This window comes from Sturnira hondurensis, unplaced genomic scaffold (assembly GCF_014824575.4).
Source record: "Sturnira hondurensis isolate 20B ecotype Veracruz unplaced genomic scaffold, ASM1482457v3 Scaffold0014615, whole genome shotgun sequence".
Taxonomy (NCBI): domain Eukaryota; kingdom Metazoa; phylum Chordata; class Mammalia; order Chiroptera; family Phyllostomidae; genus Sturnira; species Sturnira hondurensis.
This window is the reverse complement of record NW_028087246.1, coordinates 1,214,550-1,227,196: the sequence shown is the minus strand read 5'-3', so window position 1 is coordinate 1,227,196 and position 12,647 is coordinate 1,214,550. Positions and strand designations below refer to the sequence as shown.

Below are 12,647 nucleotides of genomic sequence, written 5' to 3'. Positions count from 1 at the left end.
TTCTAAGGTAGCACTAACCAGGTTTGACCAAGAGAACCTAAAATTCGGTGCCACATTCCTAACTGCTGGCAGAGACAGCTGCTGTCAGCTTGCTCCTTCACAGTTTTCTTTTGTCTCAGTCAGAAGCCACAGGGGAGGGTGACAGGGTTTGCTTTTGACTGGTAACAACAGCAGAGGCTATAGATTCCCTCCCCTGCCTAACTTGACTCCAGGCTCCTCCCCTGGAAACAGGGTAAAACTGGAGATAGAACATAACAAACAGGACAGGCAATCTACTATTCCATGAAACTTGCAGTTGGCTACGTGGGGAACATGCAAATATCTGTTGGAAGAAACAAAAGGAAATTTTGTGCAGTGGACTTTGACAAGAAAGTTCACAAGATTCCCTGTTACCCTTGGTTCTTTGCTAACACCTCCTAATTTTTTTAAATACACATCAACTGAGTCTGGCTTTAAATAAGACAGCTGAAAAGCAGCTGGTTGGTTACATGACTGTTTTGCATGGTTATTCACTAAACGAACTCTCAGGGTAATTCTACAACATATGTTATCTAGGTTAAAACAGTAGTTAATGGTATTGTATCAACGTCCACTTCTGATTTTGATAATATACTATGGCTGTGTAAGATGTTATCATTGAAGGATATTGGATGAAGAGTACTCACTCTTCCCATTTTATAACTTAGAAACTCACTTAGAAACTCACTGTCCCATATTACAACTTCTTATGAGCTACAGTTTTTCAAAATGAAGTTTAAAAATAAAAAATAGACAAAATACCCATATGTACATCTACACTACTAGTTTCTAAGACAACATTTAAGACTATAAAGCTATGCTTTTCTTTATGGCCTTCAATATTCCATTGTTGTTTCATTTATGTTTAAACTTTATCCCTTAGGTTTTTTTCTTAGTAATATCAGAGTAGGCCTAGCTGGGTAGCTCAGTTGCTTGGAACGTCGTTGTCCAATACATCAAGGTTGTGGGTTCAATCCCAGATCAGGGCACATACAAGAATCAACCAATGAATGTATAAATAAGTGGAACAACAAATGAAGTTTCTCTCTCCTTTCCTCTCTCTCTCTCAAATCAATAAATTTAAAAAAATCAGAGTAAATGATATTCTAATAATATTACAAAAATTTCAATAGGGAAATAAGGAAAAGAGGCCAGAAGTTTTCTTGTCCTCCTTTGACTGGGAATTTATTTCTCACCTTGAGAATTACAGGTTTCAAGGTGGGGAGAAGATGCAGAATAGTTAACAGTTGTGGAGAGAGCTGCTGTGCTATAAATAGCTGGTGGTGATTCTGAACCAGAGTAACTAGAAAAATAATGGTACTTTATAAAAATTAAGACATTTAAGAGAGAAAATTGATTTTATTAGAGAGCAGAGGAAAAGAGTTAGTAACAGTCTGGTGAAGGAGGATGCTTACTAGAAAGCTCTTCAAGAACCTCAAGAGTGAAATGAAAAAAAAAAAAAGAAGTTAATATAGACCATGCAGGTGTCAGAAGTGGTAAGTATACTAAAGTACACTTCAGGCCACAATAATTAGCACAAAAATTTGCAGATTGATATACTAGCAAACCTAGTTGTGACCTTAGCATACAAGGTCTGTCCAGAAGGTATCTAGTCATGTAATATGAAAAATAGAGACATTTATTGAAGAATATACAGAAACACTGTACAAAGGACAATGATGACTCAGTCCCCTTCAAAGTAGGCACCTTGGGAGCCCACACTTTTAGACCTCACAGTTCTCCCAATCACCATCATCCGCCCTGTCATATTTTCTGAATCTCATGGATGGTCTGAAATCTCTTCCCTTTCAAAGGTGATTTTAATTTTGGGGAAAGGCAGAAGTCACAGGGTGCCAAATCTAGGCTGTAGGGGGGCTGAGTCACCTGGGTGATTTGATGTTTCGCCAAAAAACTCTGCATGAGACCTGAGTGGGGGCACTGTCACGATAAACCTGCCAATCACCAGTTGTCCATAGCTGGGGCCTTCTGAATCATACAAATAGTTTCCAGAGAGGAATGTTCGAGCTTCACACAAAATGTGATGCAGGTTCATTGCTCTCCTTCCTCAGTCATTTTGAATGCGACAGCTACACAGTGCACAGGCTCACTGAATGACATCTACCACCCCCACTGACCAGTACAGTGAAATTGTGATTGTTCACGCATGGGCATTCCAGTCCACTCTCCTTGGCTGCCAGGTTACATTGATGTCACCCAAACTGTTCTCATTATATTAACAATAGCCAGACTTTTTCCAGACAGACCTTGTACATTAAGACTTTGATATATGCTAAATTCCAAATCAGTGAAGAAAAATGGTTAATTATCTCACATTGCTTACTATCATATAGTCCAACTGGCCTCAAGATTTAGAATATAAAGAAAATATAGGTGAGTATATTTATACCACCCAAGGATGAGGAAGGCCTCTCTAAGCAGAAAAGCAAAAGGAGAAATCATAAAAAGTCTGAAGCATGTATAATTTCAGAGAAAAAGTTCAGAACCTGAGTTGTTTCAGCAGAGAGGGAGGACACTGGGGTGGGAACAGAGATCATAAGAGACTAGTTTAGGCCCTGGCCAGTGTGGCCCAGTCAGTTGGGGTGTCGTCCCACAAATCTAATCAAAAGGTTGAAGGTTTGATTCCCAGTCAGGGCACGTGCATGAGTTGCAGCTTCGGTCCCCAGCTGGGTACATATGAGAGGCAATGTTTCCCTCCCTGTCTCTGTTGCTCCCTTCCTCTCTTTCTAAACATGATCTTGGGGGAGGATTAAAAAAAAAGACCAGTTTATTCAAATTGTTTAAACATTTTATAAGAAGAATATATTTGTGTATTACCTGCATTAAATTTAATTTTAAAAGTATTTCAGAAAGTAAAAACAAAGAATACCTTCTATACTTCAAAGTTACCATCAAGTCAAGCCAAATGAAAAACTAGAAAAATGTTTATAATACAACAAGCAAAGGGACAGGTCTTTCCCATGTAAGGAGTACTTATACAAGGGGGGACCCAAAAAACCAGAATTATTTCTGGAGGGCAAGCCCCTTTGTAGTACAGGCTTCCCACGCTACATGAGTGTTCTAGAAACCCATATGTACCAGGTACCAGTTCATGTTGTGAGAGGCAGTGTTTGGATATAGTGAATTTTTTTTGAAGACTCTTTCAACACATTCACCCATTTCATGATGGGTAATTTATGAGCGCACCTGCCCACACCAGTCGAGTGTTCAGCAGTTTTTGATCAAAGACAGCATGACCCCCTTGCCTGCCCCCTGCCCTGACCAGCCATTCACCGGATCTCGCCCAAGTGACATTTTTTGCTTCCCCCAATAAAAAAAGTCTCCAAAGGGAGACGTGTGGCCAATGTGTGTGTGGGGGAACCCCAAACAAACAAAAGAACCTGGCAGAAGCACTAAAAGGCATCAAAATCAATGAATGTAAAAACTGTTTTGAGCAGTGGAAAAAATGTCTTGACAGGTGTATTGCATCAAGTGGAGAATACTTTGAAGGTGACTGAAGTTTAAACATGGTAAGAATAAATACACACTTTTTAAAAAAATAAATTCTGGGGTGTTTTTGGTCCCCTCTTGTATAAAGAAAAAGATAAACCAGCTCAAGAGAACACTAGGGAAAACATAGGAGAAATGCAAATTTTCACCTGTCAGACTGGCTCCTGAACCTGGCGCTTAGAGTAGGTGAGGAAGAACGGGCCAGCGCCCCGCCCCCTTACAGTTCCTAGGGAACTGGGGTTGGGGGGCACGGATCAGGTTTCAGTGAGGGAGGCAGAGGGGAGGGAGGCTTATCAAAGGGCTCTCGGAGGAGGAGCTTTCTGACAGGGTGGTGGTGGGGAGAACTGAGTGAGTGGAGAGCTAAGGGAGGAGACTACCAGAAAGCTGGCACTTGGAGGAGGTACAGACAGTTTATAGAAATGAGAGTCACGGAGTCATTTATAGCCTATTCTCCAGGTTTCCAACTTTGATAAAATTGTTTTGGTGCCACAATTGTTCGAGGGCTTTGTCTCTTCAGGCCAACCTTCGTGACCACCAAACCCTTCTTGTTCAGTCCGTCAGCAAGCCCTGCTATTTCTTCCACTGGAATGCATTTTCACGCCCCTCCCACCCCCACCAATCCCACCTGCACACTACTGCCACACTGCTGTTTCTAAAACATCACTTGGATTATGCTATCTCCATGCTCAAAAACCTCTCAGGTCTTTCACTGTCGCAGGCTCAAGTGCAGACACATGCCACTGTCTGACACCCTTAACTGTGAGGTGTCTTCAATTCTCAAGAGCCACTTGCTCCAGCTAAAGTGGTTCAGCCACTGACCTGTCCCTTTATGTGACACCATGCCTTGAAGCTTTGTCTGATGCTTTTTCAAGCCTCATTTCCCACCCAAAGCACCCTTTCCTTGCTACTTCGCCATGCTCTGCCACGCTTTCGCACTCACTTTCAGTCCCCTCCTGCCGGTGCACAGTGTGCTTGAAGCAGAGGCCTGGAGTCTCACGGCCCTGGTTGCCATCCTGGCTCTGCCGATGAAGGGTTCTGCAGCCTTGGTCTTAGTTTAAGGCTCAGTTTGACACTCCAAAGTGTAATAAATATTCATGTAATTTTTGTGAAGATTTCACGAGAATTAATGTATGTAAAACTATACAGTGCCTGGAACACACAAAGTACTCACTAGATTAGTGTTAATATCATTGTCAAAATCACTCTTATTTCTGAGCATGAAGTCTTCCTTGTGTGTGCTATTGTTTTATCTCTTTTTTAAAAGATTTTATTTATTTATTTTTAGAGAGAAGGGAAGGGAAGGAGAAAGAGGTAGAGAATTGTCACTGTGTGGTTACCTCTCACGTGCCCTCCACTGGGGATCTGGCCTGCAACCCAGGCATGTGCCCTGACTGGGAATTGAACTGGTGACCCTTTGGTTCCCAGCCCGTGCTCAATCCACTGGGCTATACCAGCCAGTGCATATCTCTTACATTTAAACACTTTATATTTAGGTCTTGTTTCCTCATACTTTATATACTTCTCATTAACATTCGGTGTGCTAAAGCCCTGTATACAATGTTTTACAGACATAAAACCCCATGAGTTAGGTATTGTGACCTCGATTACCACTTTTTGGGTGGGAAAGTTAACTTTTAAGGATATTAAAAGCTGTACCTAATATTAAACAGCTAGTAAACAGTGGGATGAAGATGCAGGTGATTTTCTGATTGACTGAGCTTTCAGAGTGCAAGTCACCTAGGATTTCTATGATCACTGAACAGTCCTAATGAGCCCGTTCTGTCATCCTTCCCTTACCAGGGGAGCTCCCTCGGGGACAACTGATCTCTGTCACTAGATCTGGCTTCAACATCACTCTCCAAACAGCCAGAGCCTGTGCCTGCCTCCAGGGACTGCCATGACCCTCTGACTTTCAGCCAGAAAGCACACTAGAAGCCCCATGCTTTGTTCTGAGAGAGAAGATCATTTCCAGAGTGAGAACTCATGCCATCAGGCATCAAAAACAAAAACCAGGTTTCCATCAGCAAAAAGCATTCTTTATCTTCCTTTAGTTTTCGGAGGGAAAAAACCGAAAGGCTCTTTCTTAACAGAAAGAGCCAAGCCTTCTGAGTAGAAAAGAGGCCAACTTTTCCCAAGGGTAACATTTAAAGGAGTGTGGACCTTAAGAGTCAGAAAGAAAAAACCCTAAAGGGCATGGGAAGGACAGACCCCACAATTAGGCTTCTTTAGGAGCTTATAATTTACAGACAGAAAAATCATGGCCTCTGAGCTAAACCTGCACATTTTATCTTGGTAATTCTCAAATTGTTTTGGCTGACGAAGTTTAAAGAACTCCTCCAAAACAGCCGAACAAAAGAAACCAACAGCAGTAAAACAAAACAATAAAATCAAACTTCTCATGTCCAGGACAGTTAAAGGCTCACAGGGTAAAAAAAAAAAAACCAACAAGTTCATCTACTTAGGAAATAAGCATGCCTCTCCTATTCTAACCACCTAGGATGCTTTTGAGGTTAGTAATGGAATATACATTTCCTCAGTAGGGGACAGTCCACGGTCTGCCTTTGGAAACTCTGGCGTGCATTCTCTAAGGCGCAGTGTATGAAACTCCCTGAGTTGGAAGACTGGAATTGATGGATAACTGACAGGGGATCTGAGATGCCCCTTTTGTTTATCTACTTGTCAAACTCTCCCCAGAGGCTCTTTACTTGTGGAAGGACAAAGAACTACAATTTAAAAAAAAATGTTGACTTTTTACAGAGAAAAAGGGATGGGGGGAGAGAGATTGATTGATCTGTTGGTCCACTTATTTATGCATTCATTGGTTGTTTCTTGTATGTGCCCTGACTGAAGACAGAACCTGCAACTTTGGCACATACATAGAGCTCTAATCAAGTGAGCTACCCAGCCGGGGAGAGGGTAAAGAACTTTTTTCTTTACAACACTTTTTGTTATTCTCTCCAACAGGTCAAAAAAGAATTACATGAATTGGACTAGTTAATATTGTTAAGATGGCAGTACTTCCCAAACTGACCTACATATTCAACTTAATCCTTATCAAAATCCCAGCTGGTTTTTTTTCAGAACTGACCAACTGATCCTAAAACTTGTATGGAAATTAAGGGACTCAGAATAGCCAATCTTAAGAGAATAAAGTTGGAAGACGGATATATCCTGCTTTCAAAACTTACTATTGTACAAAGCTATGGTAATCAAGACAGTGTGGTACTGGCATAAGGAAAGACAGGTAAGTCAATGGAATAGAATTGAGAGTCCATAAATAAACCTCACATTTATGGTCAATTGATTCTTTTAACCCTCACCAAAGGATATTGTTTTCATTGCTTTTAGAGAGAAAGGAAGGGAGAGAAACACTGATATGAGAGAGAAGCATTGATTGGTTCCTCCTGCACATGCTAGACCAAGTATTGTATGCACCCAGACCAGGGACTGAACCCTCAACCTTTTGGTTATGGGATGATGCTCCAACCACTGAGCTACACCAGCCAGTGCTGGTGGTCAATTTGACAAAGGTACCGAGACAATTCAGTGGGAGAAAGAATAATTGTTTTTGAATAAGTGATTCTGTAACAATCAATATCTACATGCAAAAAAATTAAGTTGGACTCCTAACTCTCACACCATACATAAAAATTAACTTATAGATAGTAATGTAGTAGCAAAAATTATATAACTCTTAGGAAAAAATAGGAACTCTGCAGTTCAGACAAAGCCTTCTTTTTTTTTTTTTTTTTTTTTTAAATATTTTTTTATTTGTTTATTTATCTTTAGAGGGAAGGAGAGAGGGAGAGAAACATCAATGTATGGTTGCTTTTTGTGCGTCCCCTGCTGGGAGTTGGCCTGCAGGGAACCGACCTGCAACCCTGGCATGTGCCCTGACTGGGAATCGAACCGCAATCGTCTGACAANGCCAGTGCTGGTGGTCAATTTGACAAAGGTACCGAGACAATTCAGTGGGAGAAAGAATAATTGTTTTTGAATAAGTGATTCTGTAACAATCAATATCTACATGCAAAAAAATTAAGTTGGACTCCTAACTCTCACACCATACATAAAAATTAACTTATAGATAGTAATGTAGTAGCAAAAATTATATAACTCTTAGGAAAAAATAGGAGGAACTCTGCAGTTCAGACAAAGCCTTCTTAAATATGACAGACAATGAAAACACAAATGGCCAAAGAAAAAATAAATTGGACTTTATCAAAATTAAAAATTCTTTATGCTTCAAAGGACACCATTTAAAAAGTGGAAAGGCAACCCACAGAACGGAGATATTTGTAAATCACAGATTTGATAAGGGAATTGTACCCAGACTATACAAAGAACTCTTACAACTCAATAAAAATACAATCCAATTAAAAAATGGGCAAGAATCTGAATGGATGTTTCTCCAAAGCAAGAATCTGAATGGATGTTTCTCCAAAGATATATAAATGGCCAAAAAACACATGAAAAGATGCTTAAATCATTAATCATCAGGGAAATGCAAAACCACAAGAAAATACCATTTATACCCTAGAATGCATATTATCAAAAAGACAATAAAACGTGCTGATGTAGATGTGGAGAAATATCCCCACACACTGCTGGTGGAGATATAAAACGGTGTGGCCACTCTGGAAGCCTTACTCAAAGGCTGACCATTTGGCCCTGCTGTTTCACCCCCCCAGGTATATGTGCAAGGGAAATGAAAACATATGTTCCCACTAAAACTTGTACATGAGTGTACATATCAGCATTACTCATATATACAACTAAAAAGGAATTAGGTGCTGACGCATGCTACAACACAGATAAACAGTGAAAATACCACCTTAAGTGAAATGAGCCAGTCACAAAGACCATGTCTTCTATGACTCCACTTATATAAAATATCCAGAAAGACAAAGACAGAAAGTAGATTAATGGTTTCCCAGGGCTGGAATGCATACGGTTTATTTTGGGGGTGATGAAATGTTCTAAAAGGTTGTGTTGATGCTTGCACAACATGGTAAATACACTGAAAACATTATATTGTACATTTTAAAAAGGTAAATTGTAGGATATGGTGGATTATGTCTCAATAAAGCTGTTATATATATTTAAGGAATAATTGTGATATCAAGAAAAGGCCTTCAAAATTAATAAAAGAGTCATGAAATATTTTAATAGGCAAAAATGTAATAAAAAATTGGAGACACTAAGCATGTAAAAAAAGGGTATGTAGGAATACAACAAATAAAAAACAAAGATATAATATACTCTTAGTCTGGATCTAGTCTGAAAAACAAAAAACAGAAACACCTTATATGTCAATTATACCTCAATAAAACTGAAAATAGAAAAACACCACTAGGGAGTCTAACAAAACCTGTTTCATCTTTTTTTGCAGTTTTATTTTACAAATGACAAAAAAAGTCTGGTCTGCATATGGATTCTGTAGATATATGAAAAGTTTAATAGTATTGGGTTGGCCAAAGAGTCTGTATGGTTTTTTCCATAAAGTAAAAGACATTTTTCATTTTCACCAGTAACTTTATTGATTTGGATATTCTGATTATGTGGTCTGTCGCCTGTATGGTAAAATGTTGTTTTTTCTCAATCAATGTTTCCATTTGATCACTATCCACTTCAGCTGGTCTACCCCACAGTGGGACATCATTGTTCAGGGAGAAATTTCTAGGACGGAACTTCACAAAGTGCTTTTGACAGATTCGATCAGTCACAGCACCTTCTCTATGCACTGCACAAGTCTATTTTTTGCATTTCAGTTGTTTTCACCTTTCATGAAATAGTAAAGCATAATATGCTGAAAATGTTGCATAATTTCTTCCATTTTCAATATTAAAATGGCTGTACAAAAATTTACCAATTTTGATGTGTTTTTTCAAATGCACACTCATATGACAGATGTCGAGATGCAATCTAACAAAATTGTTTCGAATGAAGTTAAAGACAGCTAAGCGATACTCAAGCCACCTTACAGAAAAAAAAACCAAACTCTTTGGCCAACCTAGTAGTTATTTCTCATGCCCAAATACACTTTCCACTCTAATGTTTTCTAAACCACTGTTTTAATAATAATATTAAGAAATACAAAATTAGGCTATTAAATCCACTAAGACTATCAATGAAATTCATTATTCATTTGCACAGCACCTTTAAGTTTATAAATCACTTTTACACATATTATCTCAGCTGACACTTTTGAAGCAGGCATCACTCCCCCTTTTAAAAATGGAGAAACACCCTCAGAGGTATAAACAGCATTATTTAAAGCCTCATAACTACTGAGAGAAAAGAAACAGATTAGAACCTAGGTCTTTTACTGCTAAGCAACTTTCTAAATTTACAAAGAAATCACTTTTTTTAATAGAATATTCCTTTATTTTACTACAATTTTTTTTGGTGAATTTTTCTTACGTGTATTTTCTGAAACTAACTTTATGTAGTAATTTGATATATAATGAAACATAGCTTAATATATAGCATAACAGTCTACACTAATTTCAATCATATATTTCATTTTTTTAAATAAAAGAACTGTTACTCAGAATGAACAAACTCCAAACTGACTATCACAAGTAGTTTTTTAGTAATAGTTAAAAAGTCAAAATAAGGCTTTAGGGCCATACTAGGCATCCAAAAATCGAATGTGTCTCATCCATTTAATTTACTTATTATAACAGTGGCCAGAGAAATATTTTTTCTTTAATTTCATATCTTATTTAAGAGTTAAGGCATTATGATATTTTGACTATCCTCTAAAACATAGTATCATTGTGAACATAAATGTGCTCTAAAAATTTAATTCCTAACTTTGATGTAATTTTAAATAGGTTTCATAATTACGTTACCTCTAGAATGCATAGAATAGTTATCTACTTTATAATTTTCAAAAGCGTTTATTTATTTACTTTCAGAGAAAGGGAGGGAGAAGGAGGGAGAGAAACATCAATGTGTGGTTGCCTCTCGAATGCTCCCCACCTGAGGACCTGGCCCACAACCCAGGCACGTACCCTAACTGGGCATTGAACCAGCAACCCTTTGGTTCGAAGGCTGGTGCTCAATCCACTGAGCCACACCAGCCAGGATTTTATAACTGTTAAACACTGGTGTTAAGTAGCAGTCAACTTTCAATTGGTTAAAAAAAAAAAAAAGAAAAAAATCAAGTTAACCTAGATTTGAATATGATCAAAGAGTTTCAGATTATATCAAGGCTGAATTGAACATTTCATTTGTTCAACATTTACTGAACATTATGAAGGGTTAGGTTTAGGGCTAAGATATACTATGATTAATAAGACATGATCCCTGTGCATGTTCGCTGGAGTTCTCCTCCAGGTAGAGAAAACTACCAGGTAAAAGAATAATTACAATGCAACGTGAGAGGGACTATCTATACCAAAGTCTTGTACAAAGTAGTATCTTCGGCTTGCTTGTGATCCGGTCTTGTGAGATAAGATAAGTTATCAGTGTCTAAAACATGCCTCTAAAGCTGAATATACACTCACAAACCTGTATCACTTTTCAATACTGTGCCATACCCAGGTGTCTGGTCTCTTCCTGATTTGCATATCCAGACAAGATAGCCAAGGTCGATAGCATTACCTTCTCAGGTTAAGGCACAAACTCAGATCAAACACTACTCCAAGGGAACACACACTTCTAGTCAACACTACAGCTCCTGAAGTCTTTAAATCGTGCAGTGTCTCGTAATTTTTCTCCTTAGAAGAAATAAGTTTAAAAGCTCTGTTGGTCAGAATTACAATTCTGTAAATGAAATATTAAGCTTATTTTCTGAAACTAAAAACTATGTATTTCTTTTTAAAATTACTTTGTAAAAGTTTTTAAAAAGATTTTACTTATTTTTAGAGAGAGGGAGAAAGGGCGGGAGAAAGAGAGAGAGAAAAACATCAACGTGTGGTTCCCTCTCACACACCCCCTACTGGGACCCTGGCCTGCAACCCAGGCATGTGCCCTGACTGGGAATTGAACTGGCAGCCCCTTGGTTGGCAGGCTGGCACTCAATCCACTAAGCCACACCAGCCAGGGGTAAAAACTGCCTATTTCTAAATTCTTTTTTTAAAAAAGATTTTATTTATTTGTTTTAGAGACGGGGAGGGAGGGTGAAAGAGAGGGAGAAAAATATCAATCTGTGGTTGCCTCTCATGTGCCCCTTGTTGGGGACCTGGCCTGCAGCCCAGGCATGTGCCCTGACTGGGAATCAAACAGGAAACCCTTTGGTTCACAGGCCAGTGCTTGATCCACTGAGCCAAACCAGCCAGGGCTATTTCTGAACTCTTTATATACAGATTCTGGCAGAGAAAAGGTTAAGTGAGATAAAAAGGTGACAAACAGAACTTTTCTCCTACAGAGTAAGCTACTATGCATCTTAAAAAGGTTCCCCAACTACAGAATGTATCTCCTTTCATAGGATTGTAAAGAGATCATTAACAAAATTATTCTCTTCCCATAGAATGCAAATGGACTGGTTTAAGGACAGAACAGTTTATAGGCAGATGCTCTTTAAAAAAAAGTTGTGGGACTGAAATTTATTCCCAAAGTTTGAGAAAAGAGATGTACATAACTTTCTTTGATTATAACATAGCTTGGCCAACTACACGTCATTAAGGTTCTCTGAGGGTTTTCCAGCTTGTCATGTCATAATGTGCACATTAATACAGAGGGAACTGTAAGAGATACTAGCTGTCTTGAAACACGGTTCCAACTAAACCAAAAAGGATTTGAAAGGGAAGTGTGAAAATATAATTCCCTCCAACAGGACACACAGGTTGCAATCCAAACATCATCAAGAATTCCCTGCGGTGCAGCATCTTCTGGGACAGTTAAGTCAAGCTCTGTGTGTTAGGTTTAAGAGCTCACACAAATGATAGCACTCAATTGACAACAGTTGGGAAACCTCTGAGAAGGTCTGATACGACCTCACTGCAGTTTTGACATCTCTATCTAAACATTTCCCCTTCTGTGGACAAGGAAAACTTCCAAACACTAAAGGCTTCCAAGAGTGAATCAGTCGCTTGAAGATCTCAGTCAGTTTGTAAACATACTTTTTAAGGTAAAATCCAGTCATCCCGGGTCTGTATTCACTTTAAGCCTGT

The 12,647-nt window shown here is 38.8% G+C and overlaps 1 protein-coding gene across 4 annotated transcripts in view; it reads right to left on the bottom strand.

The window, feature by feature from the left end:
* The window catches only part of PDE6D (phosphodiesterase 6D), a 41,868-nt gene that overhangs the window by 13,604 nt on the left and 15,617 nt on the right, over positions 1–12,647 (bottom strand). Inside the window, exons 1-2 of one of the 4 annotated variants that reach the window (XM_037063540.1) lie at positions 5,455–5,465; positions 1,410–1,412 (exon numbers count right to left, since the gene is read on the bottom strand). The exons of the other annotated variants lie outside the window; for them this stretch is intronic. The gene's annotated coding sequence lies outside the window, so the exon portion shown is untranslated. Of the gene's footprint in view, positions 1–1,409; positions 1,413–5,454; positions 5,466–12,647 lie in introns of those variants that run through there. 4 annotated transcript variants of the gene reach the window in all.